This window comes from Hemicordylus capensis, chromosome 11 (genome assembly GCF_027244095.1).
Source record: "Hemicordylus capensis ecotype Gifberg chromosome 11, rHemCap1.1.pri, whole genome shotgun sequence".
Lineage (NCBI taxonomy): Eukaryota > Metazoa > Chordata > Lepidosauria > Squamata > Cordylidae > Hemicordylus > Hemicordylus capensis.
In genome coordinates, this window is record NC_069667.1 from 15,159,941 (window position 1) to 15,179,958 (window position 20,018).

The 20,018-nt window shown below is 55.0% G+C and overlaps 1 protein-coding gene across 2 annotated transcripts in view; it reads left to right on the forward strand.

Annotated features, from left to right (window-relative positions):
- Positions 1–267: 267 nt before the first annotated feature.
- Positions 268–20,018, forward strand: part of KLF8 (KLF transcription factor 8) — a 62,405-nt gene continuing 42,654 nt past the window's right edge. The window contains exon 1 of one of the 2 annotated variants that reach the window (XM_053274323.1): positions 268–399. The gene's annotated coding sequence lies outside the window, so the exon portion shown is untranslated. Of the gene's footprint in view, positions 400–559; positions 885–20,018 lie in introns of those variants that run through there. The other variant, XM_053274324.1, reaches the window with a different exon arrangement.

Genomic DNA, 20,018 nt, shown 5'->3' on the forward strand with positions numbered 1-20,018 from the left:
GGCGGGCGAGCGCTCCCGGCCCCCTCCCAGTCCAAGAGGCTCGTCGGCGGCCCCTTCTCCAGGCAGCCGGGTGGGGCTTCGCCGCCGCCGCCCACCCCTCGGGCGAGGGCGGCAGCAGGGACCGCGCGGCTCCCTCCCTCGCTCCCTCCCAGCTGGCGCAAGGACCGGCCACTGCAGCTCTCGCAGGCCGCTGCTGATTGACAGCCCGCGGAGAAGCCGCGGCTGGGTGGAGCCGCTGGGTGGGGTCAGGGACTGCCGGGCGGCTCCGGGCGGAGCGGAGGCGAGGCGCGGAGCGGAGAGGAGGCGGAGAAGGCGGCGGCGAGGCAGGACGGAGGAGCCCGGCTGGGGGCGCAGCCCTCCCTCGGTCCGACAGCCGGTCGGGGGTCCCGCGCAGAGACCGTGAGTGCCCCGTCCCCCTCGGCGACAGCCTGGGTGGGTCGCTGCGTGGCTGGCGGAGGAGGCGCCTCCTTCCCCGCCTGCCCAGGAAGCCGAGGGAGGGGGAGAGGGCGAGGGCGGGCGGGCGGGCAGAGCGCTCTCTGGAGGGAGGCGCCGGGGTGTGCCCAGCCTCCACCCTTGGCCTGCAGGGACAGCGATGGCGGGGCGGCGGTTGCCCGCTCCCCGTCCAGGCGCTATCTCGCTCGCCGCCCTAAGGAGGCAGCGTCCGCGCCAGCCTAGCCCCGCCGCCGGCCGGGAGCCTCCTCAGGCGTCTCCAAGCCCCTGACCCCCTCTGGACTCCCGGCGAGGCTGCCTAGTGCCCAGCCACAAAGGCGGCCCCCGCCTCTCCTCCCAGCTCCCGCTCGCGCTTCTGCGCTGTGGATTTGGCGCACCTGACCCGCGCTGGGCGACTGCAGAGAGGCGGCTGGCAAAGTAGCGGCGGACTCGGGGTAGGGGACTCCGGCGTGGGCTGCTGCTGCTGAGGCGCCGCTTCCTGCCTGCGCGCCACTCCCACCCCTGGGGGGCGGGCCGGGCCGCCGGAGCTGCTGCTGCTGCAGAGCTGACAGCTGGGACGTGGAGGAGGGCTGGGGGAGGAAGAAGGGGCGGGCGGGCAGGCAGGCAGGCAGAGGGGGCTCCCGAGGTGGAGCATTCAGGAGTAAGTGCCTCGATCCCCTGTAGCAACTCAGTAGGAGAGGTCGTGCTTTCCTCTTCTTCTTTATAATGCATTGCAGCATTTTTCTGTTTGGGGTCCTAAAAGGCTAAACTCTGGTGAGGAGGCAGTGAGCATGATGAGGCTGTTCTCTTTGTACCCCGGGATATGTGTGTGTGTATATATGTGTGTGTGTCTGGAGTGGGGCTGCTCGATAGTCCGTGGCCTTTGGGCAGGGGGAGACCTCTTGGAAACCAAGGACCCTTCCTGGGCTGTGTGCATCCACTGCTTTCAGGGCCCTTCCCTTCCCTTCCTCTTGCCTGGCCCCATTCCTTGGTCGTGGGCTCAGGGTTTGGCTGCCCTGCTGGATCTCCAGCTCACCAGCTGGGTTGGGTTTGGGGGCCAAGATGTGGCTGAGACATGCTGTGGAAGAGGTCCAGGTTTGGGCTCACAAACCTCAGAATCCACAGATCATTCTGTGTGTGCCTGGAGGTGCTCTTGGGCTCACAAACCTCGGAATCCACAGATCACTCTGTACATGCCTGGAGGTGCTCTTGTTGTCTTGGGTGTGCTTCACACGGCCTATGATGCTGAGTTCAGCCATAAGGGCAAGGCAGCAGCTGTCTCTCTCGCAGGCCTAAGGGTACATTCAGCGAGGAGAAAGAAAGGCGAGCTGAGCTGCTGCAACTCCTGGACCTGTTGGTCTCGCATTCTGCCACTTTCCGGGCCTGCCGGTGGCTGCTTCCTCTGCCTCGGGGTCTCTCCCGGTGCAGTGCCCCTGGCTGTTTGGGTGTGCTGGAATCAGGATACTTTGTGTGTTAGAGCTGCAACCTGGAGATGCTGAAAGTTTGCTCTTAAAGCATCTGAACTTGGTGGAGCATTGGCCAGGACAGGAGCCTACGTAGCAGCTGCCAATGGAGAGCTTTCCTCTTTGGGGAGTGGGGCTGATCACAGCCTTGGTATCAGGTTTGGAGGCAGCCTTTGGCGGTCTGTCTGTGCCAGGCATCTGATCAGCATTGGGGCAAGTCATCAGTTTCCCCTGTCGCTTTTCTTGTGGGGTGGACTCTTCTTTTTTCCCTGCAACCTGTTCCTGTCTCCTGCTTAAGCGTGCCCCAGGGGACTGCCTGCCACTGTGGAGAAAGCTCAGCTGTGACCCCTCTGGCGGCTGTGGTGAGAGCTTCCGCCTCCCCTGTGCCAGGATTTACTACAGTCCAAGGGAACAGGCTGTGGGTTTGGGCCATTCTGGAAAAAGGCGTGCCCAGAGGTACACCTAGATAGTTTTGGAGCCTGGACCTAAAGGCCTTTGGAGGCCCCCTGTTGCAAGTTAAGCATCATTTTCAACATGTAGTTTCTTGAGGGCACAAACTACACCACCCAAGACAGACTAAAGAGGATTTCGGGAGGGGGGCAGGGTGTGTGGAGGCCCCTGGACTTTGGCCCCAAAGTCCAGGGGTAAGAGCACCTCTGCCAGTGGCTAGCAAATCCATGGCTGAGCAAAGCTTCCAGCCTGGAGCCGGTTGATTCTCTGGCTGCTGCCCCAGAGGCTGTTTGGGGGCCCCTTGGAGGTGGCACACGGCTTTGCCGCCTTGCGCCTTGTAGAAAGGCCGCTGTTTCCAGGAGGTTGGGGAGTCCTTGGCCTTAAATCTGTGTATCTGAAGGTTGCCATCTGCGGAGCAGGCTGGGGTTGCTTGGCTGGCTCAGTGGCTTTTGGGATGCTCTCATGTTTTGGCTTCCAGAGACCACCCCTAGGTGGATCACTTGTGGGGTCTGCTTGGCTGAGGAAGTGGCGGAAAGGGAGGAGGTGGCTCTGAACTGCCCCAGTGTCAGAGAGGCTTGCAGAGGAGCCTGTGGTCGGTCTCCGGGGTCAGGAAGGCAGCAGGAGCATTGGGTGACTGGTGTGCCAGGAATTGGAACCCTGCTGGTTTGTTTAGGTACTGCTCTTCATCCTAAGACCCCCGGGCGGTCAACAGCAAAGTGAAAACAATAATAAAGTTTCAATAAAAGCAACATAAAAATAGAACAAACCCAGCTAAGATTAAGAGAGGAGGGGCAACTCCTTGGCCAGAAGCCTGAATAAAAAGGGCATCTTCACTTTCCTCTTAAAGGCTGGCAGAGAAGGAACCATGTGGATCTCAGCTGAGATCGAGTTCTGCAACCTGGGGGCAATCACTGAGAAGGCACATCCCGTATGCTTGACAAAGGGGCCTCAGCAGGTGTCGGCAGGCCCAGCAGAGCCCTCCCAGCAGATCTAGTTAGATGGGTAGAGTCTGGAAAAGATGGGTAGAGTCTGGAAAGTTGGCAACTTAAGGTTTCTTTCTAGAATTCCTGCACTTGGGCATCCTGATGGGAGGAGAGCTGGTTTAGCGATAGCAAGCATGAATTGTTCCCTCTGCTAAGCTGGGTCTCCCTTGGCTTGCGTTTGGATGGGAGACTGCATGTGAGCGCGGTAAGATATTCCCCTTGTGGCAGGGGTGGGCAGCCTTGGATCTCCAGCTGTTGTTGAATGACCACTCCCATCATCAGTGGCTGGGAATGATGGGAGTTGTAGTTCAACAGCTGGAGAGTCAAGGTTGCCTACCCCTGCCTTAGGGGACGGGGCAATAGCTTAGTGGAAGAACATCTGCTTTTCATACAGAAGCGCCCAGATTCAATCCTTTGCAGTCTCTCCAGGTAGGACTGGGGAAGACTGCTGCCTGAAACCTTGGAGAGCTACTGCCAGTCAGTGTAGAAGACAGTGCTGAGCTGGGTGGACCAAGGGCCTGACTCAGTATATGGCAGCTCTCTCTGTTCCTCCAGCGGAGAAATTTGAGACTTCCTCTTTCTGATGCTCTGAACTGTGAAGGTGCTCTTTTGCTGCATGTTCACCGTGTGTCTGTCTGTATTCGGTTTTTAAAAAATAGGTCTGGATTCTGTTTGGAGAATTATTGTATGCCCGTGTAGGCCAGCTGTCACGGAGGTGGGCTACAGCTTCCTTTCGTATTGCTTGGGAAAGGACAGGCCAGTTTCTCTTGGACTTGGTGTTAAGAGAGCCATGGGGTCAGCAGCATCGGAGGCTGTGTACTTCAGCCGGCAAGGCCCTTAGCTAAAAACCCGGGATGAGCCCTGTTGAGTCCAGCCAAACCTCTAGCTGCCTCCCGTGGCCAACCTGCTGGGTGCTTGGTTATGCCCTGGATAAGGGGTGCCTTGGACTTCGGGGTGCTGCAGGAACTTTAAGCTGCCCTCATTTGTCGTTACCAACCCTGGCAGATGAACCGTTGAGCTGAGTTTGTAGCTCCAGCTAGATTTTGGATAACTCCGCAGAGCTGAGGACAGGATGAAAACAATGCTGTGCCCTCTGCTCCTGAGGCCCCGACTTCCCTGCCTAACCCTCTTGGACCGGGGCGTGGCGATTGTTGTTGCCCGAGGGCTAAAACTGCCAGCCTCGGCAAAGGATTTCTTCCAGACTGGGCTGGCTCCTTGTTTACTGTGCAATGCAGGCACCTGCTAGGTAGTGCCTGATTTTGACGTCTCTTAAAAAGGTTTTGGGTTGACTCCTCAGCCGTGACTTTCGGGTGCACTTTCAGTTGCTGGTGGCGGACGGCGGGGGGCAAAGAGACCAAGCGCTGAACCACAAAGTCCCCAGTTCACTTCTCGCCTCGCGTGTGCCGTGAATGGCTGGCCACTTCTGGAAGGCATGAGAGAAAGACAAGGAGTGGTCTGTGTTTAACACTGAAGGATGGGGAATGAATGTGGGAAAGAGAATGATAGTCATGCGGTGGCTCTGTAGAGCCTCCATGTTGAGAGGCAGTATGCCACCAAAGACCATTTGCTGTGGGGTTAACATAACAATGAGGGAGAGCAATGGTGTGCTTTTGGGCTCCTGCATGGCCCCTGTGGGAAGCAGGAGGCTGGACTGGATAGGTTCTCCCTCCCCCATCTTCTGGTCCGATTTGGGAGGGCTGTTCTTTGGTTCCAGTTTACTCGGCCCCTAAGGCCACTCTGCTAGTTATGAGGAAATGTGGGGTTCCCAATCTCTGGAAGCTCCCTTTCAGGGTGGCTTGAGAACTGCATGCGAAGCAGTTTGGAAGCTCGCAAGCACCATATACATGCAAGTTATCCAGGGGCGGCCCTTTCATGAGGCAGGGCGAGGTGGTCTCAGGTGGCAGATCAGGGAGCCTGCAGAGGATTGGAGCAGCTCGTTGGGACCGACGGGACCCTTGGCCAGCTCTGCATGGAGTGCCCCTCCCCACACGCTTAGCAAAGCCTGCAAGAAGCACAAGGAGAGGCGAGGAGGCTTCTGGCACCCCACCCTCCTCCCTACCCTCTGCACCACTTTCGGAGCTAGCAAGCGTCCGTTTTGAAAGGGGGCTGCCCCTCCCCAGGTGTGTGGGGCAAGGCAGCATCCGTTGCCTCACCTCAGGTGCCGCATTTTCTTGTGCCACCCCTGAAATTATCCTTTAATTGGTGGCAATTATCCCCAGCTAGCATTTGGCCTGTGTGATTCCCTCGTGGAAAGGGGCTCTGGGCATATTTCTTGCAAAGCTGGGTGAAGCGTTTGGGGTGTTTGGAGCGGAGCTGGTGTGTGGAGCAGGCTATAAAAGCGTCTGTAGCTGCTTTGATCAAAAAGTGTGTTAAACGGTGCTTTAAACGGTGGTCTTTAGAAAAACAGCAACAAACTAACTGTCTTATTTTGAACAATAGCTGAGTCGAATTCCTTGCTTCCAAGCAGGAGAGAAGTGGGAGAGAGCTGGTAGTGGGATGCCTTGGGGAAGGTGCTTTGCTTGCCACCCAGCTGGGCTTTTAGCCCCTTCTGGCAGTGATGTAGCTGCAAACTCAGAAGTGCAGGCGCTCTCCATGACAGCCCCCATAGCCATGGCCACTCTGACAGCCACACCCCATGCCCATCCCAATGGCCACACCCCTCACATAGACTGATACAGTAATTTGGTGGGTTCTTGTTACAAGAAGCCAAGGAACGTACAGACTCTTGCAGGCTGGCTCAATTTAGGCCCCCCCCCAGCTGTTTTTGGACCACAACTCCCATGATCCTCAACCACAGTGACCATTAGCCAGGGGTTATGGGAGTTGTAGGCCAACATCTGCAGGAGGGCCAAAGTTGAGCAGCCCTGCTCTAGGGCGTGTACTAGAATGCTTGACTGGGTATGCCCACTTAAATGCCCTGGTTCCTGGCCATAGGAATGCATGGAATTTCCAAAGGGCCGATGGCCATTTGGAAATTCAGTGCATTCTGAAGGCTTCCTATGTTCCAAGAATAATGATAAATGGCTGGAATAGCAAGAGCAGTGCATGATTTCCATGTAGAAAGCCAAAGGCTTTGTGTCCCTGCTGAGACCCTGAGGAGGGGGGAGTACTGGGGCTGCGTCCCTGCCCATCCCAGCAGCAACACCCCACTGCCCTCTGGGCCCCTGCAGGAAACATTCACCTCCTAAATGTTGGCTTATGCTGTTGGTGGCAGAGGGGGCCGCCTGTCTGAGTTGAATGGCACCACTTTTCTAGGTTGCCTGTTTCCAGGTCATGCGTTTTGGGCCAGGCTGCCTTTGAAAAGTATCCAGGAATTGCTGTTAGTGCAAATTGCAGCTGTTGACAGGAACTGTTGACAGGAACTGTTGACAGGAACTCATCTTTAGGATGACATGATGTGTTCAGTGAATACAGGAGGGGTTTACCATTGTCATTTCCTGCACAGTAGGTGATGATGCCTTTCAGCATCTTCCTATATCACTGCTGCCCTATATAGGTCTTTCCCATAATCTGGGAAACATACGAGTGGGGATTCGAACCAGCAACTTCTTGCTCCCTAGGCAGGTTACTTCTCTGCGGTGCCATTAGGTGGCTTGTGTTCAATGTAGATACTTCTTTTTGTTTCTGGGCCCAGTTCACAGTGCTGGTTTTAGCCTCTGAGACCCGGAATGGTTTGGAATCCAGATACCTGCTGGTGGAATCCCACCTCCATCTTGGGTATGGTTGGTGGGTCACAAGGCTTTTTTTTGGGGTGTGGTTGGTGGGTCACAAGGCTTTCTTTTCTGGTATCGAAACTGTGGGCCATCTTACCTTGAGAAATCCAGGTAGAAATTCATTCATTTTCTCGCTGAGTGCCCAATATAATATTCTTTAAAATTCAAATTTGCATTCTGGTAATGTTGATTTTTATTTCTACAAAGGGCTCTGATGGCTACTTGCTATTTTTGGTTGGTTTGTTGTTAGATTTTCATACTGCGTTTCATTAAAATAATCCCAAGAATATTTTTAATATTCTTGGTGCTGCCACTTGTTGTGTGGCCTTAAAAAAAAATTATTCCTAAAACTTGTTTTTGTTAATGCTGTGTTTGCTGCCTTGGGGGTTCGACTGAGGATCTGGAAGGGGAGAAATGTACATTTCAGGGGTGGGTGGGGTGGTGGTGGTGGGGTAGCCCTGCACCATAGAGATGACATAGCTGCTTTCTCTCTTTGTGCTTGGTGTTTCTGTAGGCCACTCAGAGGTGCACTTAGGTAATTTTGGAGCCTTGACCTTAAGGCCTTTGGAGATCTTCCCCTCTCCCTAGTTGCAAGTTAAGCATCATCCCCACCACCACACCCCACATCCATTTGACTCATGGGTTCTTGAGGGCACAAACAGCAAGTGAACTCACAAGAGTGTAAGACGGGTGGGGAACCTTGGCCCTCCAGCTGTTTTTGGTGTCGTGGTTAGAGTGCTGGACTAGGACCGGGGAGACCTGGGTTCAAATCCCCGTTCAGCCATGAGACTAGCTGGGTGACTCTGAGCCAGTCACTTCTCTCTCAGCCTAACCTACTTCACAGGGTTGTTGTGAAAGAGAAACTCAAGTATGTAGTACACCATTCTGGGCTCCTTGGAGGAAGAGCAGGATATAAATGTAATCATCATCATCATCATCATGCCCAGCCACAGAGGCCAATAGCTACGGATTATGGGAGTTGTAGGCCAACATCTACAATAGTATAAACATCTACAGTATAAAACAGGTATATTTATACAAATATGCATTAGCAAAAACAGTTCAACACGCAACTTAACATATTTCCATCCCACACATTTCTTTCCCCACTCCCTGCGCAACCCCCCCCCCCGTTTCAAAAGCACCCAGCGCAGGTCACAATCACACTTAACCGCCTGGCGCAGCGTGGGCCAGCAGTGCAGCATGGCGGCCACACCACTCAAGACTAAGAGGGGCCCCAAGGGGTGTGGGGACTTTAGCTCTGAAGTCCAGAGGTAAGAGCTCTTTCAGGTGCCGAGCAAACTCGGACGCGGCTCATCTTCCTGCAGGCTGGCCATTCGTCAGGTAGAGCTCTGCAGCTCTACCTGATGAATGGCCATCCTGCAAGCAGTGTGGCAGGAAAGAGAGGAGCAGCCCAAGCTCCTGGGAAGCAGAGGCAGCTGTGCCTCCTTTGGTGCCCCCTTGCTCATGAAGACAAGCTGTTGCTGCATGGATTTAGTTTTGCTAGAGGTTGCTGCTGCTTCAGTCTGTCTCTTAACTTATGGGATCCAGGCGTCTTCTTTTGTGCACGCCGGCCTTTTCTTAGACATCCCTGCTACCACACGGCTCCTTGCTGAAAATATCCAGATGTCCAAAACAAAAAATTACCAGGTCTGTTTATTTTAAAACAAATGATGCAAACCTGAATGCAGTTGATGCAAAATGTACCCTGAGTGTGAAAGTGGGCGGTCTGAGCATCTGAGTAGCGCCAGCACTGTCCTTCTACTCTTTATAAAGTGCCTGATGCATGCTAGGTGAAGTGTGGACACTCTTCTAAAAGAAAGACCCAAGACCTTGTCTGCAGACTCTCAGCTTTAAAAGGGATACGGCGTTTGGGGTTGGATGTTTTGTATGGGTCTTGCACAGTGTGCAAACGGTCTTACTTAAGCCTTAGGTGATTAGGTTGGTTCTCAGTGTGCGTGCATGCGCGCACACCTGTCAGTTTGCTGAATCCCACCCTACAGAGCCTGCCTTTGCCACCCGGAGTTGCTCTGTAATTATTTAGCAGTTTGACTAGTAGAGATTTCTGAAGGGAGTTGGCTTTCGGTGCGGGGAGAGATCCCTGCAGCATTACAGAGAGGACTCTTCTGTTTGTCTGCCTGGGGCTGTGCTGTGCCCTGTTCTCCTGGCATATCCAGGGCCTCCTGGAAAGGTTCCACAGGAGCTGCTATATAAGAGAAGTCCTCCTTGACGTTGAGGAGTCAGACTTTCAGGACTTGGCTGCCGTCCTTGGCATCTGTGCTGGGTGACCTCCTCGTTTCTGTCCGGTTCAAGGCATGCCAGTTCTATTCTCTGCCTTCAGAAAAGAGGGGAAGGCAAGCTGCTCTGGTCTCTGCATGTCATGGAACAGAGGCTTCCAAAGGGACGGGGCGAGACTCTAGTCCTCATTGAAAGGTTGCTGGGGAGAAACGAAAAACTTTAGGCAGTGTATGATGGAAGGCCAAGAGATCTGAGGGAGAAGAGCAAGGTAGCATTAAAAGTGAGTGCAGACACACCCCTCAGAAGTGGGGCAAGCCCTACATTCTTCTTGATTCTTGGCTGCAGTAACAAGCAGCAGCAAATCAAAGATTGGCTCAACCTCCCCCCACCCCCACCCCCCCGCCAAGGTGGGGAGGGAGGAAGCTCTGCGTGGACGTGACGGTCATTTATTCCTTGCCTTATTTTTCATTTTGAAAAAGTTTTTCTTTTCCCCAATGTTGTGCAAAGCTGCTGCGGGAATTAAGGAGGAAATTCCTTGGGGATGTCACAGGGGGAGGGGGAGCAGCCGGCTCCATGTGCAGACTCCCCCCACCCCGCCCCCCGCCTCAGACTCGCAGAACTGGTTTCTTTAGAGCTCAGCCCAAGGCTGAATGCAGGGAGGGCACCAGAGCCTGGCTGGATGAGGCCAAGGGAGGTCCAGCATCCTGTTACCCCAGAGCCAGCCAGATGGAGCAGAGTTTGAAGGCAACACACACACCCCCCCACTGCTGCACCCCTGCAGCTCCTGACTGGGGCTTCAGTGCAGTGGATGGCCAAGCACTGGAGTACCCTCCCCACTCTCCACGAGAAGCCCAGCTGACCCCCTCTCTCATTCCCTCTACAGATACCCAGCTCTTCTGTACGGTCACGAGGAGAAGAAACATGCATTTTTATGATTCAAGTGGAAGGTGGAATTACCAGGATCACTGGTCCTCTGCTGGACTGGTGCACCCTTGGGAGTGGGGTGTGTGATAGAAATACATGCACACATGGTTGCTGAATTGTCCTGGGCTGACCCGAGTGCTGGATCCCCTTTCGTGTCATGTGTTGGGAGAGGCAAATGCGGCTTCCTCAGGCTGAGCCCTGGGCCCCGGTGATGCCCAGCCTTCCTCTCCGCCTGCTAGTGCTGGTCTCCCCAGGGGCGGGTGTGGAGGTGGGTGCTCCCACTCGGCAGGCTGGACGCTGCCCTTCTCCCAGCCTTGCTGCAGCAGAGCAGCTGCCAGGGCTGGGGGTGGGTGAGTTCCAGGCCGGAGAGACCTTACATTCACTTGGCCCCGGCCTCTGCAGCCGTCACGGGATGCTGGAGGTGGTGCTGAGCATTCGTGGAGGGCTGTGCTGGCTGGCTGGCTGGCTGGCTTTTCCCTCCTGGCCCCACGTAAGCCTCTCCCAGATGGCCAGGGCAAGGTGCAGCACTGCCTGCCGTCACCCCACCTGGGGCTGGGCCAGCCGCTCTCCCAGGCTTGCTCTTGCAGCTTGCGGCTCCTTCCTGCTTGGGTTCCTCCCACAGGCCCAGCCTCCCGCCCTGCACACCTCTGGTCCAGTGGGAGCTGCAGGGCACCCTCGCCTCCTTTGGTCTGCGCCCGGCTGCTGCCTCTCTAGCCCCACAGGCTCCCCCTTTTTGCACCACTGCCCCCAGATCCCCTCTGGGTGCCAGTTCTAGAGCCCTTTCTCTGCGCAGCCCTCCTGCTGGGGATTTGGCCTCCTGCCTTCCTGGCTTGGCAGAGACCTACGGATTTCTGCCTGGTAACCACATCAGATCCCGGCAAGGCCAGGGTTGTGCAAGGCACCCTCTGCCCCTCCCAGCACCGGGCAGGTTAGAGGATGAGCCAAGCAGGCACAATCCACTCCCTCTCTTGGCTTGGCTTCCCTCCCCTCCCGTCTCAGTGATCTTGCAATTGCAGCTGCCTCTTGCTCTGCCAGCCTGGAGTGAGGTAGGGGTGTGTGTGTGTGTGTGTTTGTGTGTGTGTGTGTGTGTGTGTGTGTATGTGGGCTGGGCTGGGCTGGGCTGGGCTGCCGTCCTCAGCCTCCTCCCAGTTCCCCACCAACCTGCTCCCTCCAGATCTCTGCCGCAAGGCGCTCTGGTTATTTATTTGATTTGTAGGCTGCCTTGCACACACAATGCCTCAAGATGGCTAATATTGGGGTGTCCTGGAACAGCATCCCAATAAAGGTGAACACTGCAGAACCCGAGAGGCCAATCCGAAGGCAGAGCAGAACCTCCAAAGGCCCAGGAACTGAGTGGATCGGGCCGCTCTTGGGGTGCCACAGGCGCTCTGCCACTTCTTCCAAGACCCCAAGCACCAGCGCTGCATGGTCAGAATTAAACCCCATCCCCTGACATGGTAGGAGATGATGAGAGGGCCTCTTGGCTGGTACTTGGTTCCGTCTGGAAAACCCGCCCTCCCCTCCCCAAATGATTGCATGCTGCTTGTGTGTGGTGTGGCTGGCCCTCCTGTGCTCCAAGGCCCAACTCTGGTTTCTCTTCTTCTGTTCCTCGAAATCCTCCGCCTTTGCTGATTCTGGTCTCTGTTTCCCCCACAACTGATTCTCACTGTAGAAGACCCTCCTGCCTTCACCTTCCTCCAGGCTGCTGGCTTGGGAGGTTTCCCCACCTCTGCTGAGCTCCCATCCCACCAGTGAGAGAAAATCTGACACCGGAGCTAGCAAGTTGCACAGAGAAGGATTTGGAGCGCTTGGCTTGTCCTGTTGTTGACCCCGCAGTGCAATTCCCTTTTGGGGGGGGACGACAGCATGCACTCACTGCCGGGGGGGGGGGTCCTTTGACAACAGGCCGCCTCTGCGCTTAAAGGGCAAGGCGGGTGTCCTGGGAGAGCTTCAGATGACCAAACATGGCTTTCCATTTGTGAGGCTTCAGTCTCTAGGCCAAGATGGGCGCATTGTCCCTCTTGAGGAGGAGCCCAGGGCTGGCTCTTCCTTTTGGGTTGTGCCTGTATTACTCAAGCTGTGCCTTCTGCTGAGGCCTTCCTGCAGATGTTGCCTGCCTGGGCTGGCTGACCTTCTTGAGGACAGCAGCTCCCTGCCCTGCTGGCTCTGTTAAATCTTCGGAAGCTGCCTCGAATGGCAGGAGCCAGAGATCTTGTGCTACAAAAGTTTGCTCCGCTGCAGACTTGGATGTGTGTTGCTGCCTGTCGCACCGCATCACACTCTCCAACAGTTAAAAAAGAGAGACGAAGATGTATCTTTTTGACACTTTTAATATTTGGAGACCAAGACATTTATTCTCTTTTTCAGCACATTTTAATACCAACCTGTAAATAAGTCTCTGGGTGGTTCTAAAAATCTAAAAACACAGTTAAAACATTAACGCAATTTAAAAAATTTAAAATACAGATAAAAACTTTTAAAATGTAATACTATAAACTAAAAGCACAATTAAGCAGGCATGTTTTCAAATCGTTCTAAAAAATATTCAGAGAAAGGGAGGCATGTTCTAAAGTCCCGGGGCAACTCTAGAAAAGGCCCGATTTTGAGTCGCCACCAATTGAACTGGTGGTCACTACAGCCAGCCCTGCCCTGACGATCTTAGTCAGGCCTACTCAACTTTGGCCTTCCAGTTGTTTTTGGACTACAACTCCCATAATCCCCAGCCACAGAAGTCAATAGCCGGGGATTATGGAAACTGTAGGCCAACATCTGCAGGAGGGCCGAAGTTGAGCAGCCCTGATCTTAGTAGACAGTGGGGTTCATGAAGAAGGCGGCGTTCTCTTACGTAAGGAAGGATGTGACCGTAAAAATGTAGGCATCTGTAGCAGAGAATTATGAAAGTTGATTCTTCTTCTTAGCATTCTGAATGGAATGGAAGAAGCCGTTGGAGGGGCGGAGAGAAAAGCATCCCCTGAAGTTCATGTGATGTTAAAAGAAAGCTGCCCCATCTTCCATGGGCTTCACTAGGCTTCTTTGTCGTTCTTGTTAATCTGACATGAAACAAGCTCACCTGACATGAAACAAGTTGTGCAATTTTGCATGGTTGGATCTTCGTCCTGTCCTCCTTGCAGTGAAAGGGTAAGAGAACAGCAAGCTCCCCTCTTGTGTGTTGTGTGTGTGTTGCGTCTTGATCCTCTGGCCGCTGGCCTGCTGTCCCTGGCGTGCCATTCCCACCTGGGGGAGTGCAGACTCCCGGCCCCCCTCCCCAGCCCCGCTCTTGCCCCTCTCCTTTAAGAGCGGGCCTGCTTCCCTGTGGCGCAAGGAGGCAGAGCAGAGCGGGTGACATGCTTGGAAGGTCACAGCTGTGAGCAGCGAGGGGGTGTGTGCGTGTAGGGGGAAGGTGGGGGGGCTCCCGAGGGCCGCCGCTCTGGAGGTGCTCGGCTTGGGAGGAAGGACAGGCAAGGGGCCCACGGAGGGAGGCTGCCATCCAGGTCTAGGGCTCTTGAGCTGGGCTGTCGGGAGGTGTTCTTATGGCGGTGTGTGTGTGTGTGGGGGGGGCTCCCTGCTTTGTGGGTCGCTTCCCAGAACCCTCTGCTGCTTCTAGGCGCCCCAGTCCAAGGGTGGAGAGGCTCTCTGGGGTCAGGCTGGAGAAGCATGCTGGCAGGGCCCAGCCTGCCTCCTTGTGTGGGGTGCTGCTTTGCACGTGCGTGCTGCTCCCTCCCCTGTGGGGTGCCATGGCCCCCTCCCCCGGCACTGAGGTGGAGAGCTGGAGGGGGCCAGGACAGCGGGCGAGGGCAAGTGTTTGGGTTTGTCCTCCTCCTCCAGCTAAGGTTGCCCTATTTTGGCTTTCCAAATCCGGGTGCCTAATTTGTGTATTATGTACATTGGCTGGAAAATAATTTCTGAGCAGAAGAGTGACGGCACGTTTTGTTCCACAACTCCGCTTCTACAAGGGCTAGAGCTTAGCTTTAAGAAAAAAAGAAAGCTGGAATCCGGGCGAATCTGGGTGGGCTAAGCAATCTGGGTGAGATGCTTAAAATCCGGGTGCAACCCGGAATTCCAGGGGCATGGCAACTCTCCCTCCAGCATCCTCTTGCTCTGCAGGCTCACCCTGCGACAGCCTCTGCACCCAGCCTGGTGGGTGGCCTCCTCTGGCCCATTGGCAGTCCACTAGCGACTCTCCTTTTACGGTGGGGAAATCATCAGCGGCAAGGGAGCTCCGGCTTCCAGGCTGGGGGAGGCTTGCCTCTGGCTGCCATCTCTCCACAACTTGTGTGACCTCTGCCTGGGCAAAAAGGGGGCCGAAGGGGCCCGAGGACGGGCTCTGCTCCAGGGCTCCTTCTCCGTGCCAGTGTTCACTCAGCTGCCCTGGAACATTTGAAACGGGATCTTGAATGTGTTCGTGTCGGCGTTGCCGCCTCATGCGGGCAGCCTCCTGGCCTTCATTTGCACCCTTTCCCGATGCTGCTACTCCTTCTTAGCAGGACTGCCGCTGCAGCAGCATCCGCCCAGCAACGCCCATGGGGGGACCAATTTGAGCACCAGCCCCCAGGGGATGTGCTTGCTGCTGCTGGCCTCTGGCCTGAGAGAGTGTGAGTGTGAGCAGCTGTCACGAGACTAGAGGAGGAGACTGTGGCCTCTGCCTTGGATGGGATCTCTGACCATGTGCAGAGTGTTCTTCCTGTTCTTTCTGGAGAACTTTTAAGCAGGTTTCTTTGAAGGGAGGTAGCAAGTTGGGCTCTGCGGACTTGCCTCTTCAGCCCCCTCTTCTCTGCTGGGCCTCTGAGCTTGAATCGGCTGTCATTGATGGCTTCTCTGTCCCCATAACTTCACGCACACCTCGCCTTCTGGGGTCCTTCCCCTTCACCACTGACTAGTTGGCATTGATCCCCACTCCTGCCCCCTAAGTTGTGCTACAGGCAGCCTCATAGCCTCCCTCGTTCTCTAGGAGCTCTTCCCTCACCAGCAGATCGCTTTCAGCCATGAATATTTCAGACAGGCGAGCAATATCTGAGTGGGCCACCTGGCACATTCCGTATGCTTGCCATGCAAACCAAAAGGAGGCCTGGAAGCTTGCCAGTTCCCTCCTTCCCAATTTCTGTTTTAAAATGAATATAGGGCTATTGCGTATTCATTTTGTGAAATAGCTGTGTGTTGCACAAGTGATTTGCACATGCAGGCATTTCCCAAGCAGTGCATACGATACAGCCAAGCACTTGGAATGATCTGGATGTGGGTCTTGCAGCAAACACACAGAACTTTGTGTGTGTAATGTGGTTCCCACAGATGCCTTGGCTAACAGGGCTTGGTGTCTTATGTCAAGGGTTCCCAACCTGGAGGCCTCCAGATGTTGCTGAACTACAAATCCCATCACCCCAGCTGCAATTAATTGTGGCTGGGGATGATGGGAGTCGTAGTCCAGCAGTATCTGAACATGGCGCTAGCCTATAGCCATGAGGACTAGTAGCCATTCAGAAACCTGACCTCGGTGGATTTGCCTAAGCCCCACTTAAGGCCATCCGAACGGCTGGTCATCAGCACATCCCATGGCACAAAATTGCATTGATATCTCCCTTGGAAAAACCAAATCTTTAGCAATGGATTTATTTGGACAGGCGGCACGCTGAGGAATTCATGAAAAACCGTGTGTTGGATTCCTCTGCATGCCTCCTCAGTCCAAATAAATCTATTGCTAAAGATTTGGCTTTTCCTCCAGTGGAGATATATCTGCCTGTTGGAAAAGGCACCTGACTGGGTTCGGATCTTGCCCTGCAGCAGTCCTGACCAAGTGTAACCCCTTGTTTCCCCTGCAGCGCAGGCGGGTAGCTGGGTTGAGTAGCTCCCTTGCAGGGCGCAAGCTCCGCGTGGCTTAGAATAGCTCCTGGCACCTGGGCGCCCTCCTCCACCCCAGCCTGTCCAAGCCTGGAAACTGGTCATTATATTGTGCATTCTGGGCACAGAGGAGGTGGCTCTGCACCTGGGATGTGGGTGTTAGGGGTGCAACTAGGACCCCCTTGGGACTTCTGCTGAGCTGCTGCTTTTGCATTTAGTTTCCTCTCACCTGCTTCTGGCAAGCGCACCTCCCTCCTTCGACCAAGGGCAAGAGAGGTGCCCATCAGGGATGTGTTTGAAGGGACCCTGCACAATGGAGAACGGATCTCTCTTTGCAGCCCCAGAAAGGCCTGCATTTTAATGGATCCATTTGATTTTAAAATAGCGGCCCTGCCTCTTAATCAAAACTGATTCATGAGACAGTGAACAATTTAAAGAGAGAAATTTAGCCGTTAAAAGAAACCGAATGTGATAAAGTAGTAAAACAGAACAAAACTGGGCACAACAGCATCCTCTTAAAAGCTGAGCAAAAGCCTTTGGCTTCCAGTCCCTTTTGACAAGGCAACAGAGTTGGACCCTGCCTGGTGTGGTGAATGGGTGGAGGGAGGGCAGTCCAGAGACAGGGCACCATCACCGAGAAGGCCCTGCTCTGTGCCCGTTGCTTCGGGAAGTGAAGGCACTAGGCACAGGGCCTCTGAAAGGGATCGGTTTGTGCTCATGTGAGAGGTAGGATCGAGGGCTCCAGAGTAAACACCCCCACGCCTTGGGGCTACTTCAAGTGGACACCACAGCCACTGGCGTTGATGAGCAGGTGCTGGGAGCAGCAGCCACCTGGGCTTGGACCGGGGATCTGCTCCTTCCCTCTATTAGTACTGTAAGAAGAGAAGCGCTTTCAGTCCACTGATCTTTTGTGGGGGAGAGTTGGAAGAAAGAGATCTGAAGAGGGCTTGATCTATTTAAAGGGCAACGTTGTTGTTGTTACATTTATATCCCGCTCTTCCTCCAAGGAGCCCAGAGCGGTGTACTACATACTTGAGTTTCTCTTTCACAACAACCCTGTGAAGTAGGTTAGGCGGAGAGAGAAGTGACTGGCCCAGAGTCACCCAGCTAGTTTCATGGCTGAATGGGGATTTGAACTCGAGTCTCCCCGGTCCTAGTCCAGCCCTCTAACCACTACACCACGCTGGCTCTGGTTGTTGGGGAGGGGGGCACCCTTGTTTTCCTGGAGCAGTGTCCCATCCAGTATTCCAAGTAACAGGGATTCCCAGATGCTGTTGACTACAACTCCCATCATCCTCAGCCAGGCCATCGCAGCTGGGGTGCTGGAGTTGTAGTCAACAACATCCATGTTATAGGGACTGACATGGTCCCATTCCGTTTCTTGGTCAATGTCCCTGAAGTGCCGGCAGCTCTGATGAGAAGGCAGCTCTTCTCCACCGAGGTGGGCTTGGCCTCCTGTCTCTCTTGGGCCGAAAGCGACCAGCTCCCCTCTCCTGCTTCATCTGAGCATCCTTCTGCCTTCCTTGCTACCCCTGCTCCTCTGTCCCCTTGTGGGGTTCCCAAGGAATCGTGCGTTTCCCCTCGCCCAGGCTGCCTTATTGAGGGACCTCAAAATGTGGCTGGTGGTGGGCCTGGCCAGCCCAGCCATTTGGGGCGGGGCGGGGTGAACAGCAGTCTAGCAGATGCTCAGCTGTGCATGCTGGGAGTGAGCGAGCCGGCCCACCCAGGACGAGGCGCCTTGGGAACCTGGCAGGGATTCCAGCTGCCCCGTTGGAAGGAGGCTCTGGTGGGATGGTGAGGCTTGGAGGAAGCCTTTGCAAAGCCCGTCTGCCTTTGCCACGCTGGCCTGTCTGCCCGCCTTCCTCCTGTCCTTTTACGAGGGGCACCTGTGGCGGGGGTGGGATGGGGTCTCTTATGGACCTCGATAGTGGGGGCAAGTGCTTGCAGTGCAAGAGAGCTGGCCTCCTCCCATCTGGAGGGCGTATATGCTGCAGATTTGGGACCCTACAGTGGAGGAATAGATGTGCTCATAATATGTCAAGCACGTTTCTGGCAGCAGTGTTTGCTGCCAGCATCTTGCCTAAGAGTTCCTTCACCCTGGGCTTTCTTAATGGAATGGAGCTCCCATGTACAAGAAGAGTGTACCTCTGAATACTGGATCTTGCTCTCGGACAACTTGGGATGACCACTGCCAGCATGCTTCCCAGAGAGACCTGGCTGGCCGCTCTTGGAAACAGGATGCTGGGTTTGATCTGGTCTAGCAGGGCACTTGCTGTCCTTGAGCAATGGGTGTATTTGCATCATGTCGTGTGTTGTCAGTGGCCGCGTGCAGAATGCAGGTTGCTAGGCTGTTGTGGGTCGGTGTGGGTTTGGAAGCTCCAGCCACATGTGCTTTCACCTGTTGCTGAGTTCTCTTGCCTGCTGCTTCACCAAATTTCGGGTGATGTCAGTGAACTCTTGCCCTGCACTGAGCTGAAGCTGGCGGGCGGGGGAGAGAAGAACGTGGCTACAGAGAAACCATGTAAATTGGATCTGGAGCTGCCTGCCTGTGGCCAGAACCTCCTGTGGATTCATGCAGGGCTCCCTTTGGGCTTGGGAAGTGAGTTTTTTCTTTCCTTTTCCTTTTCTTTTCTTTCGATCATGCTTCAGAAATCATGCTCCTGCTCAGTGGTGCTGATTTGCTCATCCTCTGCTGATGTCTGGGAAGAGAAGTCACAACATGGTGAAAGGTGCTTATTCGCAGGCCGGTGTGATGCCCCCTGCGGAGGCATAGCAGCACAGAAGCCCTGGCAGATTGCACCCCTGCACCCTCTTGAGGCCTCTCGGTTGCCTCAGATGAGCTCTTCCATGCGGAATCATAGAGGCATGCTGGAGGAAGCAGGCCACTGCCTATAAATACATGGGAAGCAAATGTGAACTGAAGGGTGTGTATGATGAGAGAGCAAGGCATGTGCAAATGCTGCTAGGCCTTAGCAGGATGGAGGGAGGAGAGCTGGTCTTGTGGTAGCAAGCATGAATGGGCCCCTTTGCTAAGCAGGGTTTGCCTTCGTTTGCAGTTGGATGGGAGACTACCTGTGAGTGCTGAGAGAGCATCTTCTTGGGGGTTGGAGCCATAGATCAGTGGATTAGGATGCAGAAGGTCCCAGGTGCACTCCTGGGCAGTATCTCCAGGGAGGGCTGGGAGAGACCCGTGCCTGAAACCTTGGAGAGACGCTGCCAGTCAGTGTAGGCAGTACTGAGCTGGATGGACCAATGGTGGAGGAGAACTGGTCTTGTGGTAGCAAGCATGACTTGTCCCCTTAGCTAAGCAGAGTCTGCCCTGGTTGCATCTGAAAGGGAGACTTGATGTGTGAGCACTGTAAGATCTTACCTACAGGGGATGGAGCCACTCTGGGAAGAGCATCTAGGAAGCATCTAGGTTCCACGTTCCCTCCCTGGCAGCATCTGCAAGATAGGGCTGAGAGAGACTCCTGCCTGCAACCTTGGAGAAGCCGTTGCCAGTCTGTGTAGACAATGCTGAGCTAGATGGACCAATGGTCTGATTCTGTATATGGCAGCTTACTATGTCCCTGATGGCCTGACTTGGTTATAGCAGCTTCCTATGTTTCTGTGCTAGGAGGCTGAATTGTCAAGGCCACAGTCTTTAGGGTGTGTGAATATTCACTCGAATCCAGGAGACTCCCTTGCGTTTTGTGTCCTTCCGATTGAGGTGCCATGCTCCTGGACCAAAGGCCTCTGCCCAGCTGTCCTCTCCCCCACCTTTCTCTCCCCCCCCCCCAAGTCTCTCTGCCTTTCTGCACATGAGCGGCTTCTTCCCTTCTCCACAGATGGCGTTGCCAGCTGGAGGGCTCTGCCCACACAGCCAGCCACGTGCCACATGCGGCGGCTCCAGCCCGGTCGTGCAAGGCCTGGCATGCAGAGGCAGCCCTGGGGAGCGCACCCTGCCTGGAGCAGCAGCAGGGCGGTGTTTTTCCACTCTTGGCAGG